The sequence below is a fragment of the Cyanistes caeruleus genome, chromosome Z, assembly GCF_971803275.1.
Source record: "Cyanistes caeruleus chromosome Z, bCyaCae1.hap1.1, whole genome shotgun sequence".
NCBI lineage: Eukaryota > Metazoa > Chordata > Aves > Passeriformes > Paridae > Cyanistes > Cyanistes caeruleus.
Genome location: NC_141732.1, coordinates 14,674,560 through 14,695,972, shown reverse-complemented (window position 1 = coordinate 14,695,972; position 21,413 = coordinate 14,674,560). Strand labels below are relative to the sequence as shown.

The 21,413-nt window shown below is 41.9% G+C and overlaps 1 protein-coding gene and 1 long non-coding RNA gene across 2 annotated transcripts in view; one reads left to right on the top strand and one right to left on the bottom strand.

Annotated features, from left to right (window-relative positions):
- Nucleotides 1-777: 777 nt before the first annotated feature.
- LOC147648137 (uncharacterized) lies at nt 778-5,575 on the bottom strand. The gene is made up of 2 exons (XR_015280815.1): nt 5,395-5,575; nt 778-3,202 (listed from the first exon to the last, which is right to left on the bottom strand). It is a non-coding gene; the product is annotated as an uncharacterized LOC147648137 (long non-coding RNA).
- Nucleotides 5,082-21,413, top strand: part of LOC111941589 (E3 ubiquitin-protein ligase BRE1A-like) — a 33,159-nt gene continuing 16,827 nt past the window's right edge. The window contains exons 1-2 of the mRNA XM_086868790.1: nt 5,082-5,226; nt 9,808-9,894. The gene's annotated coding sequence lies outside the window, so the exon portion shown is untranslated. The remainder of the gene's footprint in view (nt 5,227-9,807; nt 9,895-21,413) is intronic.

Genomic DNA, 21,413 nt, shown 5'->3' with positions numbered 1-21,413 from the left:
TTATGCTTACAAGTCAACATGCAGCAGGATGTCAACAACCACACACTCCTGCTTTTCAGTTTTTCTGATTTTCTATTTCAGTAACTATTTGCTAACTCACAACAGCAGAAATTTAAACAATTGGTTTGTTGTTTAAGTTGCACAATCATGACTACAATTTCAAGTATGCAGATGTACAGACCAAAATTTTAGCTCTTGCTATTGAAGCAAAATTACCATTCACTGGCTCTTCTTAAAAATGCTTTAACATTTTCTATGTCACATAAGTCAGACTAGATAGGTACAGACCAACTCAGGCTTATTACATCTTCTGTTCAACGTAGCTTACTTCATATCACCAGAATCACATCAGTATTTCTGCTAAGTACAAGTGAAGCAAACTGTTCACTCTGCTCAGTAAGGTTACAAGTTGCTCTTAGGCATAATGAAACAACACAGTACTTAAGCAAGACTGTATTTTCCTACAGCATGTCACTGTCCTAGATTAGTACTTCAGATATTTATTCTTTTCTATTTGACTGAGGCTGTTTTCTAGCTATACTCTTAAAAAACATTACAATTTGAACTAAAAACATGATGGAACAGAGGGAAACACTACTTTATACATTGATGTAGAAGGAGTAGGTTCTTTATTCCTGCGGTGGGTTGACCCCATAGAAACACAAAATGTTTGTGTTGCTCTAACACTCTCCTCAACTGGATATGGAGGAAGACATGTAATGAAAGGCTTATGGGTCAGGATAAGGACAGGGAAATATCTGTCACGGACAAAGCAGGTTCAACTTTAGGAAATTAGTTTAATTTATTACAAATTGAATCAGAGTAGGATAGTGAGAAAATAAAACCAAATACTAAAAACACCTTCCTCTCACCCCTCCCTTCTTCCTGGGCTTAACTTTACTTTTTTTACTGTTTTCTCTACCTCCTCCCCTCAGCTGTGCAGGATCATGGAAATGGGCTCTGCAGTCAGTGCATCTCCTGTTTTCTCTGCCACGCCTGTTTCATCATACTTTTCCCCTGCTCTACTGTGGGGTCCCTCCCACAGACTAAATTCCTCATAAATTGTTCCAGCATAGGCTGCCCACAAGCTCTCAGCCTTTTTCTCAGATATCCTCCACAGGCTTCACTGTGAACTTCTCCCCTGAGAACTCATCCATGGGCTGCAGGGGCAGAGCTGCCTCACCATGGTCTTCACCACAGTCTGTAGTGGAATCTCAACTCCTGCACTTGGATCACCTTCTCCCTCTCCTTCTCCACTGGCTTTGGCGTCTGTGGGGTTGATTCTGTCCCATATTCTCACTCCTCCTCTCACATCTTCTGTTTCACACCAATATTTCTTTCTTCTTAAATTTGTTGTAGTCTTGTTGCCAGTGTTGTTGATGAGCTCAGTCGTGGCCACTGTCAGATCCCTCTTGGAGCTGGCTGGCAGTGGCTCCAAGAGACACAGGAGAAGCTTCTGGTATCTTTTCAGAGAAAACAGCCCTCTCGTCCCCTCACAATCAAAAGCTTACCTCTCAAAACCAATAGAATTTCCCCTCATACAAGACAACTCTGCCCAGATAACACAGTTATCTCTCAAAAATTAACTGATTAACTCTCCTAGCCAAGCTATTACTATGGCCTTATGTAAAATATCATCTGCTTCTCTGCACCTGAAACGTATTTAGTTAAAGTAGCTTCCTACTTCATCTGTTTGGGAAGGAAAACAAATATAAAGGCAGGTCTTTAATTGAAATTGTACCCCATCGCACTGAAAATGTTTTGCATAGGAAACACCACATGAAAAAGATGGACCTTGAAGGACTACAGTCATGAGAAGTGAAAATAGGTTTCCAAACATATTTTTAAGTTTCTACAATTTCTTTAAGTTACCTTCAAACAACATCCTCTAATCTTTGAATACATTAAGTTTATAATTGATTAAAATGGTTCACTTACCCTTTCAACTTTACTTATGCAAAAGAGTACAATTCAAGTACTATATAATTAAGGTATATGAACTAGGCTTTGGATTAGATGATTTTCCCTTCCAAACCATGCCCTTCTATAATGCCAACTCAAAAACTTTCCTACAGTTCAGACACAATTTTTCTGTTTGAATTCTGTTTTCAGCTGAGAAGGAAGATAAATAAAAATCAAGCCACAAAGACACCTTTGGCTGTCCCCAGATTTGACAGATGATGTTAAAGATCAGGTTATGACTCAAGTGGAACAGGAGCAAGCATACCTTCAGTTCTGTCCTAAAAAATGTATATCAATTTATACTGTGAAGTTAAAGTATTTTTAAGACCAAAAGGCAATTAAATTCTTAATACTTGATGGAAAAAGGAAATTAAAATTTCTTAATTAAAAAAAAATTCAATAAGGAGTTATAAATTCGAAATGTTTTCTGAAATTTTGTACACCCAAGATTTCCATTATTCTTGTTCATCTGCTCTTATGAATGTTTGTGCAGATAATACAAGCAGGCAGTAAAGACATCCTAGAAACTGGGGGGAAATACAAAACAAAACCAAATCAAGATCTTAATATGGTCATAAAGAAGCATGAGTTACTCTCAAGAATCTAAGCCAAAAGAAAATTTTTGAAGATTAATGGGAAAGTTCGTTAGAAAATTAAAACACGAAACAGTTGCTATCTCCTTTCCTACAGAGCCACAAAAATCCTGTAAAAATTCCATTATAATTTACATAAATTCTAAAAAAATGAGCAACTCACAAAATCACAAAGTAGGTGGGGTGCGAAGAGACCCATGGGATGTTTAGTGTTTTCTCACAGTGTTTCCTGAAGTTCAGATGGAGCCTGCTGTATTCCAGTTTGTGCCTGCCATGGTTTAACCCCAGCTGGCAATTAAGTACCAGGCAGCTTTTCACTCAATTCTACACCCAGTGGGCTGGGGAGGAGAATCAGAAAAAAAGAGTAACATTCATGGATTGAGATGAGACAAATTTAATAACTGAACTAAAGTAAATAATAATTATTGTAACAATAGCTGTAACAGCTGGTTATGCAAAAGAGAATAGAGAGAGGAATAAACCCCAAGAAAAGTGGTGCACAGTACAGCTGCCAACCATCCTCTTACTGATGCTCATCCAGTCTCTGAGGAGTGCTGTGGAGTATCATTTTGGTCTGTTCAGGTTAGCTGTCCTGGACATGTTTGCTCCTGGCCTTTTGTGCAGAACCTCACTGTCTACATGGGAAACTGAAAAGACCTTTGTTTAGGGTAAGCATTACATATCAGGAACGAAAATATCAGTGTGTTATCAACGTGATTCTCATATTAAATTCAAACCATATCACTGTACTAACTACTAGGAAGAAAATTTATTCTAGCTGAAACCAGGACAGTACCCACTGTGCCTAGTCCTGTCAGTGGGCATCACTGGAAAGAGCCTGAGTCCCTCTTCTTTGTACCCTCCTTCCAAGTATTTATATACATTAATAAGATCCCCTTGAGCTTTCTCCTTTACAAGTTACTTCCATTATCCATCCTATATGTGACATGCTCTAGTAATCTAATCATCCTTATGTCACTCTGTTGAACTCTCTCTCCAGAATGTTCACATATCTTGTGTACTGGGGAGCACAGAACTGGACCCAGCATTTCAGGTGTCGCATCAGAATTTCTGAGTAAAGAGGAAGGATTTTCTATTTAATTTTTGTTTACCTTATTATTCTGTAATATTGGCAGAGATTATGTACAACAAATGAAAATTCAAAAGTGTCAAGTAATGCTGTAATAATGAAGCAAACAATAAAGAACTATTCATTGTTCTTTTGATTTACATTAAAAGGTATGACATCCTAATGCATACAGTTTAACACCTTCAAGAACTTGAAATTCTGAGATGACATTCATAAAACAGTTAGCTTTTAAAAAAATATATTTCTGTAACCTCCACATAAATGACATATATGGATGCTGAAAGCAGGCAGGGAGAACAGAGCCTCTGTTACTTAGTCACACAGGCTTCTCACTTTGGCCTGAGAAAGCATAAGAAAGAATCCAAACAGTCCTTGCTAAAGGACAACAACACAAGGTGTTGTTTAGTCAAGGGGTGGTGTTCCACTTAACCAGTGATGGTGGATGTGTTGCTTTAATGACCAAGGAGAGTTTTAGCTCTCACACCTTCTCGAACATGTGTATAAAAGAAGATTAAAAATAATAAACTTCGCTCTCCTGTTCAACTCACAAGAGAGTCTGTGTCATACCACCTCACCATTCCTAATATAGTGTGATAGACATATTTTAATCCTGATTATGTTCAAGACATTTTGCCATCTTGAGACAGTGAATTTTAAAGGGAAAGGTAACTTTTATATATAGACACATAATTACGCTTCAGAGTCAAAAGACATTTAAGAGAAAAATTGCATTGCAATTTTTTTTTCAAAATTTCATTGCAATTGGAACATTCAAAATAATAAGCCTACAGCCTGGAATATCTGACTAATTGATACTGTGAGAGATGGTGGGGGCTTTTACTTCCCAGAAAATAATAATCATCATGGCTTTTTTACATCATTGCAATTAGTACTTGCAACACTACTGGGAGCACATATGTTTTTGAAATTATCACTGATAATGTGTAGTAATTTTTATCTAAAATCTTGTACTTATTATGAAGTCAGTCATTGAATAGCTCTTACTGAATAGCAGTAAGCTGTGCTGGAAAGCTTGTATTTTCCAGTGTACAAAGCAAAGTATTTTCGACCCTTAATATTAAAATTTTAATTGTCTCCAGATTCAGAGGAACAGGTTCTTAAAAAAAAAAAAAAAATCACTCAGAAAAGTACAGATTTTGTATTGCAATGATATGAAAATTTGATGAGCAATAGGAAGGCAGAAACCTCCCTTGAAATGGAAAATATGGCCCCGTTTTCTCCAAACGATTATAACTTTGAAATGACAGGGCTTTCAGGCTAAGAAAAGCAGCTCTTTACTGGTGTGTAAAACAAACAGCAACGGCAGCAACAACAAAAGCAGAGATGCAGCTCCAGCCTTCTGCCGGCCGCAGGCGCTCTCCCCTCGCCGCAGTTCCGGGCACGGCCGGCAGGGGGCGCTGTGCTGCGGCGCATGCGTCTCTCCCGCCGCAATGGCGGCGCAGCTGGCGGCAGGGACGCAGAAGCGGTTTCCTTCAGGAAGCCCCAGGGGCAGCGGGGCCTGGAGCCGCTCCGGGCGACCGAGTGGGCGCAGCCGGGACTCGGCGGGCTGGAAGGGCAGAGGTGAGCACACCTGGGGTGGCAGACAACGGGTAGCAAAAAAAATCTTCGGAGCTGTGCCAGGAGCCACCACGTGTTTGGGCGGGCACAGAATATTGGGTAAAAGTGTAGCAAAAAGGAAAAAAGCCCTAAGCAGCAGCAGCAGCAAACAGCGGCGCTGGGAGCCCCTACCTCTGAGTTGTGTTCGGGGTCTAGGTCCCCTAAAGCACCCAGTGGATGGTGAGGGTCCTTTCCCATGAGGTGGGATGTTGGAAAGGTCCCAGTTCAGCAGCTGCTCTTAAGTAGAAAGGGTCACCCACAGTGAGGAAGAAGCAGTGAAGGGCTCGCTCTGAAGTGGCAGCGGAGTCTCCCCGTGGTAGCGGCAAACCAGCCTTTCCTCTCCAGTCCTGAGAGAGATCGAGGAGCTGAGCCCAGCCAGCTTCAGCCCCAACCAGAATCTCTCCCTGTGCTTCCCAAGAGAAAGCCTCTCAGCTGAGGGGCTGCGGCCAGCTGCACCTCTCCCTCCACAATCCTTTGTCTCTTAAGTATCCATTGTTCCTTCCAAAAACTGGGAGAAAATTTTTCTAAGAGAGAAAAGCAAAAAGGAATAAATCCTCCAATGAAAATAAACACAGAAAATTCCTTGACAGAAATGAAAAGTCAGTTATTTGGTACCTTTTCGACAACAGGATGAACACAGCACTTGAAGTATGGTTATTTTTTATAAACGTAGGTACCAGGTGATAGAAGACATGGGCTTCAGTGAAGGTCATTAGTTATTGCACAAAAGAACAGAAAAAATATTATATGGAATGCATTAATAGATGCAGTGTCATGAATAAAATCTCTCAAGAAATCCACCCTGGTTAAAATACTGTGTTTAGTTATGTACAGTTAATGTTCTTATTCCATTTGTAAACCTTGTACCCCTTGTATACTCCGATGGTTATTAGTAATGTTAATTACTTACCATTTTCTGAAGTGTTTTAAAGGTTCTTATGAGACATTCCTCTATTCCTTTCCCTTACTTCCTTGCTACTATATAACAAAGCTGCTCCCATGGGGGCTGTGTCACACTAACAAAAGCTACCCATTAGAAAGGTATGCCACAGAAGCTGTGCCCGGGGACCCTGTGCCACACTAGAGCAAAGAAAGTCCCATGAAGCTGTGCAACTGAATAATATGCAAACTAAGGCATGCAGGACACCAAAACAATGAGCTAACAGTGGAATAAAAGGACATAGAAACATATTCTAGCAAGCTATGATGAAAGATCATCTCCCTGCATCACCTAAGCCTGCTTAGAAACCATTTTCCTATATCACCATAACCTAAGAGGACTGGAAAGGACCCCCCCCTCCCCAGACAATGAGCCAGGGCAACAGGCCTCCTGGCTACTCTCATGAGGATAGAAGCTCTAGTTTTGCAGAGTGTGCTGCAAAGCTGAATTGTATCTCCTCCTTGGAGCTGCCAGTGTGGGAATGGCTGTGGTGCAAGCAACCCCTTGGGGCCCCCCACCTCAAGAACTGAATTCTAATAAAAGCATAAAATGGGAGTCTTGTCTCCTGGCCAATTTCCAATGATTTCACATGACCTCATTCAAATATTCTTGTCATTAGTAAGTCTGGTCTACAGACCATAAACAGAACAGTATTGGTATTTTCAATAGATCAATAAACAGATATAAAGTGCATGGTGGCTGATATATCAGAGTTCCAAAGAAAAATATGAACTCCAAACACCTTATTAGAGGAAGTAAAATGTGTTTGAAGAATGGTGCACAAAGACAGGGCTGTTTTGAACAAGTTAAACCAGATTCACATTCAACAGGGAAAATAGATCCTTCAGTCATATCTAAGAATTATTTTTTGCAGATTGCTGCAGTAAAGATGAAATATATAACTATTATATTGAAAACTAAGCATAAATGTTAGAATTTTAATGTATTTTCAGCTCCCAATTTATGAGTAATGTAGGAATTTAGCCATAAAAATAAGTTTTAGCATATGTGCAACTGCTTTTGTTTCCTCTCTAAATTTTGTCAAATACAAGAGGGCTCAGAGAATACACCATGTGAATATTCTGTATTGTGTATTCAGCACACAAATGTAACACAATGAAAGGGTTAATTGACGCGGTGCCAGGTTTTCCCCAGGCAGCTCCCTGCACTGAGCCAAGAGTGGGCTGTTCCCAGAAAGCAGTGCAGCCTGGGATATAGCTGTAGGGCTTAAGCTCTATGGCACAGGCTGTCAAGCATCAAGGGCAGGAGCAAGGACAAGGGAGAGAGGTCTTCTGTGTGGTTTCCCGGAGCGTTTATTGCATTGAAGGTTCCAGGGACGAAAGACACAAACACAACAGCACAGTAACTTATATATGGGGGAGGATCAAGGGGAGGGTACAAATCATGAACCATTAAGGGAAAGACTGGGGAGGAGCACAAGGCGGGGTTACAGAATACATAAACCAATGGGGAAGACAAGAGGAGGAGAGCAGATCACATGGGCCAATGGGGCTTGGAGGAATAGGGGAATTCCAAAGTGGCTGTCCAGGCAAGGGATGGCACAAAGGAGGATTGACAACTTAATGGGAGTGGGAACAGGGAACATTCAGGAACAAGGGGCAGGTATCAGGGAAGATTGGAACTGGGTAGGAGGGCACAACTGGGACTAAACTATTAACAAAGTGGGGGGTACAACTTAACACAGAGTGTAATTGAATCAAATATAGTGAGCAAAACCATACCTCAACAGTTAATTACATTTCAGTTCATTGCCTGCCAGGGAGGAGATAAAAGTGGAAATTTTCTAAATGTAATTCTTCTGCTCTGTATTCTGAAACTTTGTAGTGCATGTTGAGGACATCCAAGGATGGATATGATTACTTCACTGAAGCAGAGTTTTCTACTTATAATCCTCAACCAAAAAATATTTAATTAAAGAATTTCCCACTTACTGTGCATCATTATTCCTGTCAATGCACTTCCACAGAGGAAAGATGACAGTTATTCTAGGTGATATTAAAGCTGGTGATTTCCTAAGTTGGTGATGAGATACTCGGATGCTAAAGCAGGAATTGCAACAGAATTTCATCGTATGTGCAAGAATGTCTTGCTGCACAGAAATTTACACCAGGCATTACAGTGCAAGAAAACTGTTTCTATCAGCCAAGTCTTACGGCCAATATCCCTCCTCTTTTTAATAGCTAGAATGCAGCAAAAAATAGATAAGGCCACCTTAAAGCTACTCACATAAACTTTAGGAAGGTAAATAACATTCTCATAAGCATGCCACCAGAAAAAGAGAGATAATAACACCAGTCACACCACTCTTTACCTACAGATATAATATACAGGAGAATTTCAGATATTATCATTAAAACCTATGGGTATTGACATTTATGGCTATGTCTATGGTATAACATCTTTGGGTAGAATGCTTTTCTATTGATGATTCCAGATTATGAGGATACACTGGACTTTGATAGTGAATGTACACTACCAGAACGTGCTTCCGGGACCCCATTAATTTTTCTTCTTATTACCTGAGTCTAGTATAACTCCCTGCTTATGCAAACAGGGATGGGCACTTTCATTTTTTCCTAAGAAGAATACTGAGAAGCTTTAGTAACATACCACATTAAGTGTGGGAAACACTAACTGTCAATTTTCACCATTTCCCAGATGTAGTGTCTGGGTGAGAGGAGTTTATTACTGAGTTGGATGTACTTAATGTGCCGCAAGGGGAAAGCTGCAGCCCTGCACTAGCTTCCACTTCTACAGCCTTTTTGCTACAGGAGCAGCTGCTGAAAGTGGCCAAGAGCATTTTGACAGTGAAGAATGGGACAGCACCTCTATCTGAGAAGGAGAGTACAGAGCCATACAGTGTTGTGTGCTCTTGCCAGGCTGTTCAGAGAAAGCTCGCCTTGAAGAACGCCTTGTGGTCCACAGAAGCCTGCCACACTGGATGTGTAAGAAATGCTTATCTGCACGTTTTGTGATCAAGTCCCATGGCTGCGTGTGCCATTTTCAAGCAGTAAGGGCATTCCCAGCTGTGTCTGATTGAGAAGAAGCTCTTGCTGTATTTTGCAATTTTCTACACTGCTCACGCAAGTCTGACACTCTGCCACTTGATTAGAGGTGGCATTCAGCTTTGCTGCTTTTCAAGGCATGTACTGCACACAGCCAATGCATCTTGTGCATGCTTCTTCCTCAGCTTGAGCTACAAAGACACTTTTTCTGCTTTGCAGTATGCAACTCGTTTGTGTAGCTCTTATGTAGTGAAACAAGCCGGGAGAGAAGCCTTTTTGCTGCATTAGTCCTTCTGTGGCCAAGACTTTCAACACAGCACCACAAGCTGGGTGACGACAGGGGCACATGAAGCAAATGCTTCTTCCTGGCCCATTTTTCTGTGCCACATGCCTATGTGACTTTTTAGTCCTTGTGAAGCTTGAATGTATATGCTGGCCCTTTGAGCTGACAAGGAGCACAGCCATCTGACAGCAGTTTGCAGGCTGTGCAAGAAAGAGCTGTGCTGCTTGAATGTGTTGCAATTACATGTTTGCATAAGTTGCAGGGGAAAACTCCTGATAGATCTCTTGTCTTGGCAGCTTCTTCTTTCCAGACGCAGAGGGAAAGCTTTCCACTTGGATTCAGAGGAAGAGATGCAGAATACGGGGCTCTGGAGCTCTGAGAAGGTAACCGCATGAGCTGAGCGTCTTTTGGCAGAAGCAGCACAACATTGTTTCCTCTGGGAAGTGCTCCTGAGCTTCTTTATAGTATTTTGCAAATAAGAGTAGATATGTATTTATTCAGCGCTGAGGTGCATCAGGAATAGCTCTTCCAAAGACATGCGCACCCTGGAGACTTGTCCCTGTCTTCTTATTCTCTACAAACTGGGATTACACAATATGCCTAATACATATTCATTTCCTAACCCTGCTGTCCCCGCTTCATATTAAAATCAGCTCCACTCCTCTTTGCAGCTGCCCACTGCTCCTTGTTGTTCACTCTGGTGGTCTTCTGGGGGTCTTTGGGATGAAGTAAGTGATCTTCCTCTCAGTTGAACTTTTCACCTTGTCTCTTTGCACATGCTCTTTTTTACTATCTTTTGGACTTAGACACCATTTTTCCTGGTTTAGGGGTCCAAAGAATCTCTTTCTTTTGTGCTGCCTTTGTTCTTGCATTCTGTTTGTGCATTCTAACTTTTTATCTTATTTTGTAGTCCTGCTCTCTTACTGTTCTTGTGGGAGCAGTAAGCATTTCATAAGTTTTCTCAGCCCCGCCTGCCCCCCCCCCCCCCTTTTAGTCAAAGCTTTTCTTTATGCTTGATTCCTAATTCTTAATTTCTCTGTTTCAGTTCCTCCTTTTCTATAAAATCAGTAATTCCTCTTACTTAGCAATCCTGATGCCTTTCCCCTTACCAGTCCACCTCCGCAGCTTGCCCTCCTCAGTATGTATCCCTCATTTCATTACCATAAGCGGCTGCTAGGGAAATCAGTACTGCCATCCATTTTAACACCCTCCAATTCCAAACAAGCATTGCAATAGATAGTACCAGACTTACACCTATTAATGTTAGTATGACAGTAATAGAGTGGCAAAGCGTGTTCAGAATTCCAGTTGCAGCTGGAGACCCTCCAAAGAGTGCATATCACCAATCACCAGTGATGATTTGTGTCTTGATTTACCCTTTGTAATATTTTGCTTATCCCTTTTATATTATGATAGACAGTAACCAGAGTCTTTTGCCCATTTTCTTGAATGTCTTTCAGGATTTTTGCTAAGTCTTGGTGGTTCATTAGCTGTCTTACTAATGTAAGGTTCATTCTAATGGATGTATGTAATAATTTATTATACATTGTGTAGTTAGATCTCATCAACTGGTGGGATGTAACCGGTGCCAATATGAAAAATCACACCCTACAATCTTAACAAAGTTACAAATACAAAAATTAGGATTATTTTTGTAGTAGATTTTTATAGCTGTAAGGCTACATTGTTATAATCTATTTCTACAGAAACACACTCAGTTCTTAAACACACACAGCCTAGGCCAATATATACAAGCAGAGTCTTTTGACTAGTATCTGGATGAATCTCAGAGTGGCAAATGCTTTGCTCAGTGTCCAGACATGCCTTGTGCATCAATTGTGTTGGTCTCACAAATAAACCCTTGTTGCTCCCGGATAATACGAGAGTCTAAATTTACAGTTTGCCATTTTTCATTCATCATCTGGGCCCATGCTGTATGCGCTGAGGGGTAGAGCACTATCTTTTCATGATTTAATCTTAATGCAATAATAGGGTGGATATTGTAAATCGTGACATTGCATATAGTCAGTATGAAAGCAGTAGCTATTTCGGTGGTAGGGTCATAGGTAAAATCTACTAGAGTCTACCTAGAGACTGAAGTTTCCTTTCTAAATTGCTTGCATCATCTCAGACAATTTTGCAAATTTCAATTGGAAAAGCACCTTCACTTCCTTATTACTAAAGCAAGTATTCATTGTATCTGTAATTGTGCTTGTATGCAGCTGAGGGCTTATGACACATTGTCCTGGGCCATAGTAAATGCATTCATTATTAGCTTGTGGTCTTGGTCTTCAGCTTCTTCCCACTTCAGAAATTTGCCATTGGCTAGTTCTTAGTGCTAATAAAGAGGATTAGTTGGACTTGTTTTAGTTTTGTCAAATCACTCATTGCAGTGGCTAATTTATTCATTAATATTTCTGAATCAGTTCCATTTAAGACTCCTAATTTTGTTCCTAATATTCCAGTTAAATCTTTTTGCCTTCTGCCCCTGAACGATACTAGCTTTTGTAACCATGTTGCCCAGCCCTCAGATGATGTCTTTAGGAAAGAGGAGCAGGCTGGCTGAATATCAGAGATGTTAGTTTGCATTAGTAATTCAGTAGTCTTGAGAGACCACTCTGGGTTAAATAACAGTTGTTGTTGTTGTCCTGTATTCCTTATTACATAGGGGCCAACTTCATAAATTTTAGTTTCAATTATAGGTGGTGTGGTCTGGTCTTGGGAACCAACATAGGTTACAGTTGATTTAGTTATTGCGATAGGCATGGTTTTTATTTTAAATTTGAATGAGAGCCCAGTAGCACCACAGCTCCAAAGGCAGACCACATTGTCATGGAGTTACTTCACCTTTAAGGAAGTTGAAGTTGCTGGGGACTGACTAGAGTCTTTTCTCCTGACCAATTATCGGTCATTGCTGAGAACTGACAGCAGTTTTAGCCATTGAAAAGGATGATCAACTTGTGAACCCTACCTTAAGATGTAAAGTCGGGTACTTGGGGGCTCTTTGTTTCCTGGCTGTGAAGGGTGGCGGAGCTCCAGGCCTCCCGTTCCCTGCCGGGCGGGGACTGGGCTGGGCCCAGCGGCTCCTGGCTGGGAGATGGGGGGGCTGGGGAAGGTTTTCCCCAGGCTCTGGCCGGGCCGGGCCAGGCCGATCTCTGGCTCGGCTGCAGGTTTTGCTGTGACTAAATTCAATAGAAACTGCCCAGTGAAGAAAGAGAGAGGCTCTGGACCTGCAGCAAGCAAAGACAGCCACACTCTCCAGAGCAGCTATGAGGAACCTTCCATCACAGACGGCTCCAGCTCCTGTTCGGCAGAGATCTCCGAACCATCTACAAAAGCCTGGGCAAGATTTTAACTCTTTCATTACCCAGATGAGACTTGTGGATTAATCTTTTTATCCAGAGAGAGAAAAAGAGAGTGATCAACATGAAAAGAGACTTTATAAATTACCAGTAACAGGAAAGAAAAGAAGCTTCAGAAAAGGTACAGAATAAGAAGATGCCTTAATTAAGCTGAAATATCTTTCTGTTAAAACTATGGAAATGGACAATGAAGTCCTGAAAAGAACTCCTTTAATTCATGATAAAGTATGTAGGGAGGAATAAAGTGTTCAAAGTGTAAATTTGAGTAAAAAGTAGAGTAATTATGGTACAGTGAAGTGCTGGAAGATTTGAAGCCTTGAGAGGCAATGAGAAAACTGTTTTCTGGTGAAGCTCACAGAAACAGATGAAGAAGACTTTTTGCCTTTGAATAACTCATCCTTAAAATGCCATCCCTAGACTCATGGCCCATACACACCTCAGAGTGATGTGAAAATGGGAGGAGTGGGCTCTAATAATAGCAGCTCTGGGCAGCTAACATCAGAGCAATGGAAAACTATAACAAAAATAGTTTTCTTGTGAGAAACTCTATAAATTAACAGGAAGAAACTTCTGTTTCTCTACAAAGACTGGTGAAAAGACTGTAGCAGGAATTGGGACTGTTTTAACCACCAAAGTTCCAAAGTTTTTGTCTCTGTTGTCATGTGAACAAGGGAATAGGGGGTAGATAAGAGATGAAAAGGTTTTTCTGGAAGTTTATTCTGGTGTTCTTATTATTGTGGTTTGTCAATAAACTTTCTTTATTCCTTTTAAGTTTTATGCCTGTTTTGCTCTTGTTCTAATCCATATATCACAGCAAGAAATAAGTAATTTTTTTTGTTAGTTACTGGTTTAAAACCATGACACACATCTACCATCTGTACTAATGTAAAATTATACCAACAATCTAATTCACTTAGACAATTACAAATTTCTCGGTGTTGCTTGTGGGATAAGTTGAAACGCTAATTTGGATTGCTTTTTCATGATTAGTCCTGTTAATCATCCAGCATCCTACTTGATTACTTTTTCTATAGTCCCTTGAAAGGACCACAACCTTTGCCTTTGCCATTCTTTCTTTTCAAATACCTGGTTTTCATGCATAATCACAGTTGATAGGTCTTTTATATCAGAGTATTTTCCCATGGGTCCAGTGTACTGAATGAAAGCTTGGGACCAAGGCCATTCAGCATTTTTGTGGCTAGAGGTGCTTTCCGATTCTTGGATTACACTTATAGCTACAAGCAAAACAAACAAAACAATTCTATTTATTAGGTTCCTGCAAGCTAAATCATGGCATATTCCCAACTGCAACATACTCATTTTGCTTGAGTAAGTTTTAGTTTCAGTTCATTGTCACTCAGTGTTACTTTCTAAGGGGTTTTTGGAGCCTTCTTTACTTGAAAATGGTGAATCCAGGCACTCTCTTCTTCAGTCTTAACTGTGGTGAAGGTGGTGAGGAGCACCTGGAATGGTCCTTCCCACTGCGGCTCCAGAGTTTTTTCTGTAAGAGACTTAACATACACATAATCTCCAGGTTGTATGTCATGCACTGGCCCATCCAGCCCTCTGCTCTGGGTTCCAGCCACAAGTTTCTCAGCTGATCTCAGCTGCTTGCCTAAGGCTATCATATAGGCAGTCAGCCTCTCTTCCCCCACATTCTCTTCCCCCGGCAGACATTTCCTTTTGCACTCCATACAGTCTCCCATAAAGCATTTCAAAGTGACTTAGTTTTTCTTTGGCTCTAGGCTTGGTTCAGATCCGCATCAATGCCACTGGGAGAGGTTGAGGCTAGGGTAAGTTAGCTTCTTGTCTTAGCCTCATGATTTGCTGCTTGATTAAATGATTCATTTTCTCTACTTGCCCACTTGACTGAGGACGATAAGGGGTATGGAGCTCCCAGTCTACGCCCAGGTGATGACTGATTGGTTGTACTAATTTTGAGATAAAGTATGGCTCCCTATCTGAAGATACTGTGGCTGGAACTCTGACGTGTGGTATTACTCCTTGTAACAATACCTTGATTACCTCCTGGGCTTTGGCAGTTCTGGTAGGAACCTGGCCACCCTGAAAAGGTAGCTGTTAAAACCTGCAGATATCGATATCGCCCTTTTCTTGGGAGTTCTGAAAAGTTAATTTGCCACTGTTGTCCCAGCTTGTGGTCTTTTCCAATTATTCCAAACCAGGTTTTGGTTTGGGGGTATCCTTGGGTTTAGTCTGGAGGCAAATGTTGCACTGCCAGGTTACCTGAATGACAGTAGAGTATAAATTTCTGGCAGTGATATTTTCAATTAGATAGTTATACAGGGCATCTATTCTCCAGTGTGTTTTCTGGTGCTCTTCTCTTAATAGTGACCGTAACAAATGAGAAGGGGTGACTATTGTCCCTTCTGCAGTAATAGCCCATCCCTCTTGGTTACACCTTCCTCCTTGATTCTGAATTAGTTTTCTATCTTTTCTGGTATATACTGGCTTACCTTCAAGAGAGATCTGTCCATCAGGAATTAAAGCTCCCTCAATCGTTATCTCACCTTTTGCTGCTTCTTTTGCTTCTATGACCAGGTCATTTCCTTCCTCCAATTCTGAGCTTACCTTCTGGTGTGCCTTAATGTGCATAATTGCTACCTGCTCAGATAGCTGGATTGCTTCCAGTAGCTGCAATATTTCCTGTGCATGTTTGATGTTTTTCGCTTCCACTAAGTCCACTTTCTTTCCAGATAGCTCCATGTGCATGTACAACCACAAATGCATATCTTGAGTCTGTATAAATGTTTATTTTCTTTCCCTTCACAATCTCCAGGGTGTGGGTTAGAGCGATGATCTCCACTTTTTGTGGTATCTGTTGGTAAGGGTCTGGATTCTGTTACCTCTCTGCAGGTGGTAACTTCATACCCAGCACGTCGCTTTCCACTTGACTGCTCCCATCAGTGAACCAGGCTACTGCATCATCCAGAGGGGTGTCTCTCAGATCTGGGCGGCTGGAGTAGGAGGCTTCAATAGTCTCCAGGCAGTCATGGTGCACCGGCTCCCCTTGATTCCCACTAAGAAAAGAAGCTGGGTTGATAATGTTAGTTACAGCTATCTGTACATTGTTTTGTTCTACCATGATGGCTTGGTACTTCAGGAACCTTTGTGGGGAGACCCAGTGCCTGCCTTTTACTTCTGGGACTGCAGACACTGTGTGAGACACCAATAAAGTAATTCTCTGCCCTAAGGTGAATCTGCATGCCTCTTGAATACTTACCACGGGTACAACAGCTCTGAGGCATCTCGGCCATCCCTTGGCTGTTACACCTAGTTGGTTGGAGAAGTAAGCAACTGCTCTCTGGTACGGACCCAGGTCCTGGGCCAGTATCCTCAGGGCAATTCCCTGCTTCTCATGAGGAAACAGGAAGAAGGATTTACTACATTCAGGAGTCTGAGAGCTGGGAATGACATTAGAGCATTCTTCACCTGGGGAAAGGCTTGTGTGTCCTCCTTTGTCCACTGGAGGTTTCTGTTCCCATTTGTAATGAGTGCATACAGAAGTTTCACAAGCAACCTGTAGCTGTGTACCCACAGCCTACACCATCCTGACATTCCTAAGAATGTTCGCAGCTCCTTCACTGTTTGAGGTTTCGGGGTTTGGCATATTGCTTCTTTGCAATCTTGCCCTAGAGTCCGTTGTCCAGCACTGATTTCATAGCCCAGATAAATCACCTTTTGCTTCACTACCTGGGCCTTTTTCTTTGATACCCTGATCCCTGAAGTCCCAGAAGGTTTAGGAGGCTTACTGTCCAGGCTACACATGCCTCTTTCATTCAGGTGGCTATGAGGATATCATCTACATGCTGCAATAGCTTTCTTCTTTCTGGGGGAGCCTCCTAGGATTCTAGATCTCTGACAAGTTGTTCCCTAAACAGAGTAAAGTTTTTAAATCCCAGAGGCAATACTGTCCATGTGACCTGGGATTTGCACCCACTTTTGGGGTTTTCTCATTCAAATGTGAAAATTTTCTGGCTGTCCTCATGGATAGGGAGGCAAAAGAAGGCATCTTTCAAGTCTAAAACAGTAAACCAAGTTAGCTTAGGTGTCAGGCACATTAGCAGAATGTATGGGTTTGCAACTGCAGGATAGAGATCCTCGGTTATTTTGTTAACAGCTCTTAGATCTTGTACTGTCTGATATGACCCATCAGGTTTCTGGACTGACAAAATGTGAGTGTTGAACTCAGATGGGCAATCTTTTAACAACTCTAATTACAAAAGTTTTTCAACTATGGGACTAATTCCTTCCCTATCTTCCTTTTTCAAGGGGTGCTGTTTAATTCTAACTGGTTGTTTTCCTTCCTTAAGTTTGATTAATATAGGAAGTGCATTTTTCGCTCTCCCTGGTACATTGGAGGCACATACTCCAGGAAATAATTGATTTATTATTTCTTTGCTTATTTCTCCTGCCATTTGAATGGCTGTTAACATTAAACTTAATACCTCTGTGTACTGTTCATTATTCACCTCCACAATAACCTTCCCATTTTTAAATTTAATGGTTACTTGTAATTGTTCTAACACCAAAAGGTGTCTTGGGGAGCTGGGCATATATGAGAATTTATGAATGCCCTATTGCCTTCCAAGCCTATACTTTAATGGTTAGCAAAAATATGCTTTTTCAGGTTGGCCAGTTGCTCCTATTACTGTAACATAGTTCTTCCTCACTGGTGCCAAACTGTTATTCAAGCCCAACTATGTTGCCCCCGTGTCAACCAGAAATTCCACTTCTTTCCATTTCCCCCCCAGTTTCAATTTTATAACCAGTGGATCTGCTGGGGTGAGATCTACCAGTCCTCCTCAGTCTTCTTTCACATGTACAGTCACTTTTCCCTTTTCCCAGTCTCTCTTCTTGGGAAGGCCACCCCGTCTTTGTTCTGGGCGTTGATTTTTCCAGTGACCATATTCCTTACAGATTTTACCCTGGTCTCTGTCCAGCTGGGATGGGCCTTGCTTGGTGGTCCCTGTCTGTGTCTTCCTCTCTGTCTCTCTTACAACAGCTACAAACTTTTTCATTCCTTGTTTATATACTTCTTCCTGGTTCCTAAAGACTCTCCATGCCTCATCCAACAAAGTCTCTAAATTCCTCCCATCTGCCTCCCAAAGCGTTTGGAGTTTAAGTCTTATGTCACCTGTAGACTGCCCCAGGAATAAATTAACTAGCTGCTGTATTCCTACTTCAGAGCCAGGGTCCAGTGATGTGTGATGTGGCATCTCTTAATTTTTCAAGGAATTCGGATGGTGACTCAGAGGGCCGCTGCTTGATTGCATATAAAGCTGACCAATTTATTGTTTTGGGAATGGCTCTTTCCATCCCCTTTGCGATCCACTCCTGATAGCTTTCCAGCTTTGTCAATTCTGATAATCTGTTTGGATCCCTGTGGATTTTGGAGTGGGATATAATCTTTCACATCCAATTCTTGGGTTTTATAATAATCTTCTGCCAGATCCCCTGCCATTTTTATAATTAATTGTTTTCTGTCTTGGTCAGTGCATCCAATAATAATTGCATATCACTCCAGTCTGGATTATGTTTATTATATATCGCAGATGTTTAGCTGTGTTAACTGGGTTGCTGTGAGAAGGTAGCAGCCTATTTCCATGTCTCCAAATCAATTGTGGAGAAGGGAACTTTAACTTATACCACTCCTCGTTCTGGTCCCACTGCCTCTCACAGAGGTGCCTGTAATATGTGTGTCTGTTGTCTAGTCTGCTGCGTGATCGGAAGGGTGTCTGCATCCTCTGAGTCTATGTCCTCATCCTCATCCCTTTCTTGTCTTATGTGGGGAGGCTTAAGCAAATCGTGTGCCAGATCTTGTTTCTGGGCCACAGTCTGGTAAACCTCATCTCATTTTGTGCATTGTTGTCCTATGCTACACTCCAAGCAACACCACTTAAGCCTTCCTCTCTTAGTCTTATTCTCCTTCTCCAAGCCCAGTACCAGAGGGTCAGATGGAATCCTGATCCCACAGTTCCTCTGCCATTCTGGGTGATTTCAAAGGGAGAAAAACATATTGGCATGTGATACCTCTGTCCACTTCCCTTTCCTCTGAAGAAAGAGCACGAGTTGCAATAGCATGTTATAATTCAAAATTCCAGTAGGTGGCCACCTCGCTCCATCATCCAATTTATACAGTGGCCACCAGTCCTTGCAGAACCCGATAAAATCTCTCTTGTTCTCAGTTGTCCCATGTCCAGCCATGTCTTTCCAACGTGCAATAATACAGCCTAGTGGCCTCGCTTTAGGGATCTATTTGTCCAGTTCACATTATTTCCTTCTTCTTGTTCTGTCCTGTTTCCACCCAAACTTTTCCTCACATAATTTCACAGTCTCTTCCCAGTATTCTTCCCACACACAATCCCAATTTGCAGGACTCAATGTGTCTTTACACATACCAACCTCAGAATTTTAGGTTCAACATCAACTTGATTAGGATGATTTTTCACTTCACCTGTGGGGCATACACCTTGGTTATTAGAGCAACAATACCAACGTCTTCCACAATCTCTACACTGCAATAAAACCCATGCCAGATGCCAATCTCTTGATCCTCTGACAGCTCTAAATCTCTCACAAAGACAAGCTATCCCATTCGCCTCCCCTGGAATACTCAGGTTCTGTGCTGTGGGTTATTACCAACCCAAAGCCACCAACCTCCCTGCAGAGGTTTCGTATATTCCTCCTAGATAGACCCATTCATTCCTTCTTTCTATCCACTGATTCACTGGATCAATCGATTCCCAGGGATCAAGTCCAAACCACTGCTGAGGAGACACTCCTTCAATTTGTCTATCCATTTGTTAAAACAAATGCTAACCACTCTGCATTCAATCACAACACTCCTCATTCACATTCTGGTTTGCCTTTCTCTGGCTGGCTCAGTTGCCTGAGGTCAGAACCTCAGATGGATCTCCACACTTGCTCCGCACCTCTGGTGTGTCTCACTCACTCATTCCCACACCAAACTCACTCAGTAACTCAACGTGTCTGGACTTAGCATTCACACAAAATAGCAGCAAAACAAGGGTTCACTCGACTCACCCCCAGAGTTGCTAGTGGGCTGCTGTATCAGCTCAGTAAAACCCCTCTGTGAGCTGCTCCATTAGCCAGGGATCGATCCCTGTCCCTCTGTCTCCAGCCCCCTCCAGGCTGGCTGATTGCAAGCCTGCCGAGACTGTGCTGTGTGTCAGACATCTCGCCATGACTTACCAGCAGCCCTTTCCCTGGTATTTAATTCATACCTTTGTCTGTCTCCGTGGTGAGTGAACCAAGGTTCGGGGTCCTTCCTGGGCACTCCAGGGAATCTGCTCCTCGGCTGCTCCCACAGCCAGACAGAGTTTCTCCTGGCTGGCTCAACAAAATGATATGTAGAAAAAAACCTCTATAATCCACAGAGTAAGTTAGAAAAGTAGGTATGTATTTATTAGCACTGAGGTGCATGGGGAATAGCTCCTCCAAAGACATGCACACCCTGGAGACTTGTCCCTGTCTTCTTATTCTCTACAAACTGGGATTACACAATATGCCTAATACATATTGATTTCCTAACCTGCTGTCCCCGCTTCATATTAAAATTAGCTCCACTCCTCTTTGCAACTGCTCACTGCTCCTTGTTGTTCACTCTGGTGGTCTTCTGGGGATCTTTGGGATGAAGTAAGTGATCTTCCTCTCAGCTGAACTTTTCACCTTGTTATAAATAATGCAATTCTCTAGTTGGTTGAGAAAGTTAAAGTTATAATGATATTTGTTTGTTGTGTGTGATTGTACGGATGTACAGAAACGTGGTAGCCAGTTTTGAACAATAGACAGAGGTATGAGGGTAATGAAGTCAGAACAGAATGGAACATTCTGGGACAATGAAGTCACAACCTCAGATGACATTGCGGATCCTCATTGGCTGAAGGAACAGACCAATGGAGTGTCGAGTTTCAAAAATGATTGGTGAAGGTTGCATGATCTTAAGGACCAATCAACGGACTGTATTTAGACCAATGAAACTGCAGATTGAAAAACACACCAATCTGACACTCTGAGAGACTTTAAAACCTCCGGAGCGCTGAGCACCCAGGTCTTCTGACGGAGCTCAAGTCCTGAGGAACATCCAGTTGCGCTGGTGTGCGGGCTGTACCAGGCTGCCTGTTATCCGATTTGTTGGTGCAGGCTTCTAGGGCCTCGCTTTCAGCTGCTCATGTTTTATTTTAATAAACGAGTTTACTTTTTAAAGAAGAAATGACTGCCCTCGTTTGCAACAGCTGCATGCTCTTTTTAGTCCTTTTACCATCTTTTGGACTTTGATACCATTTTTCCTGGCATAGGGGTCCAAAGAATCCCTTTATCCTGTGGTGCCTTTGTCCTTGCATTCTGTTCGTGCATTCTAGCTCTACTCTTGCAGTCTTGCTCTCTTCCGGCTCTTGTGGGAGGAGAAAGCATTTCATGTGGTTTAATCAGCACCCCCCTCTTTTTGTCAAAGCATTTCTTTATGCTTGATTTCTAACTCTTAATTTCTCTGTTTCAAT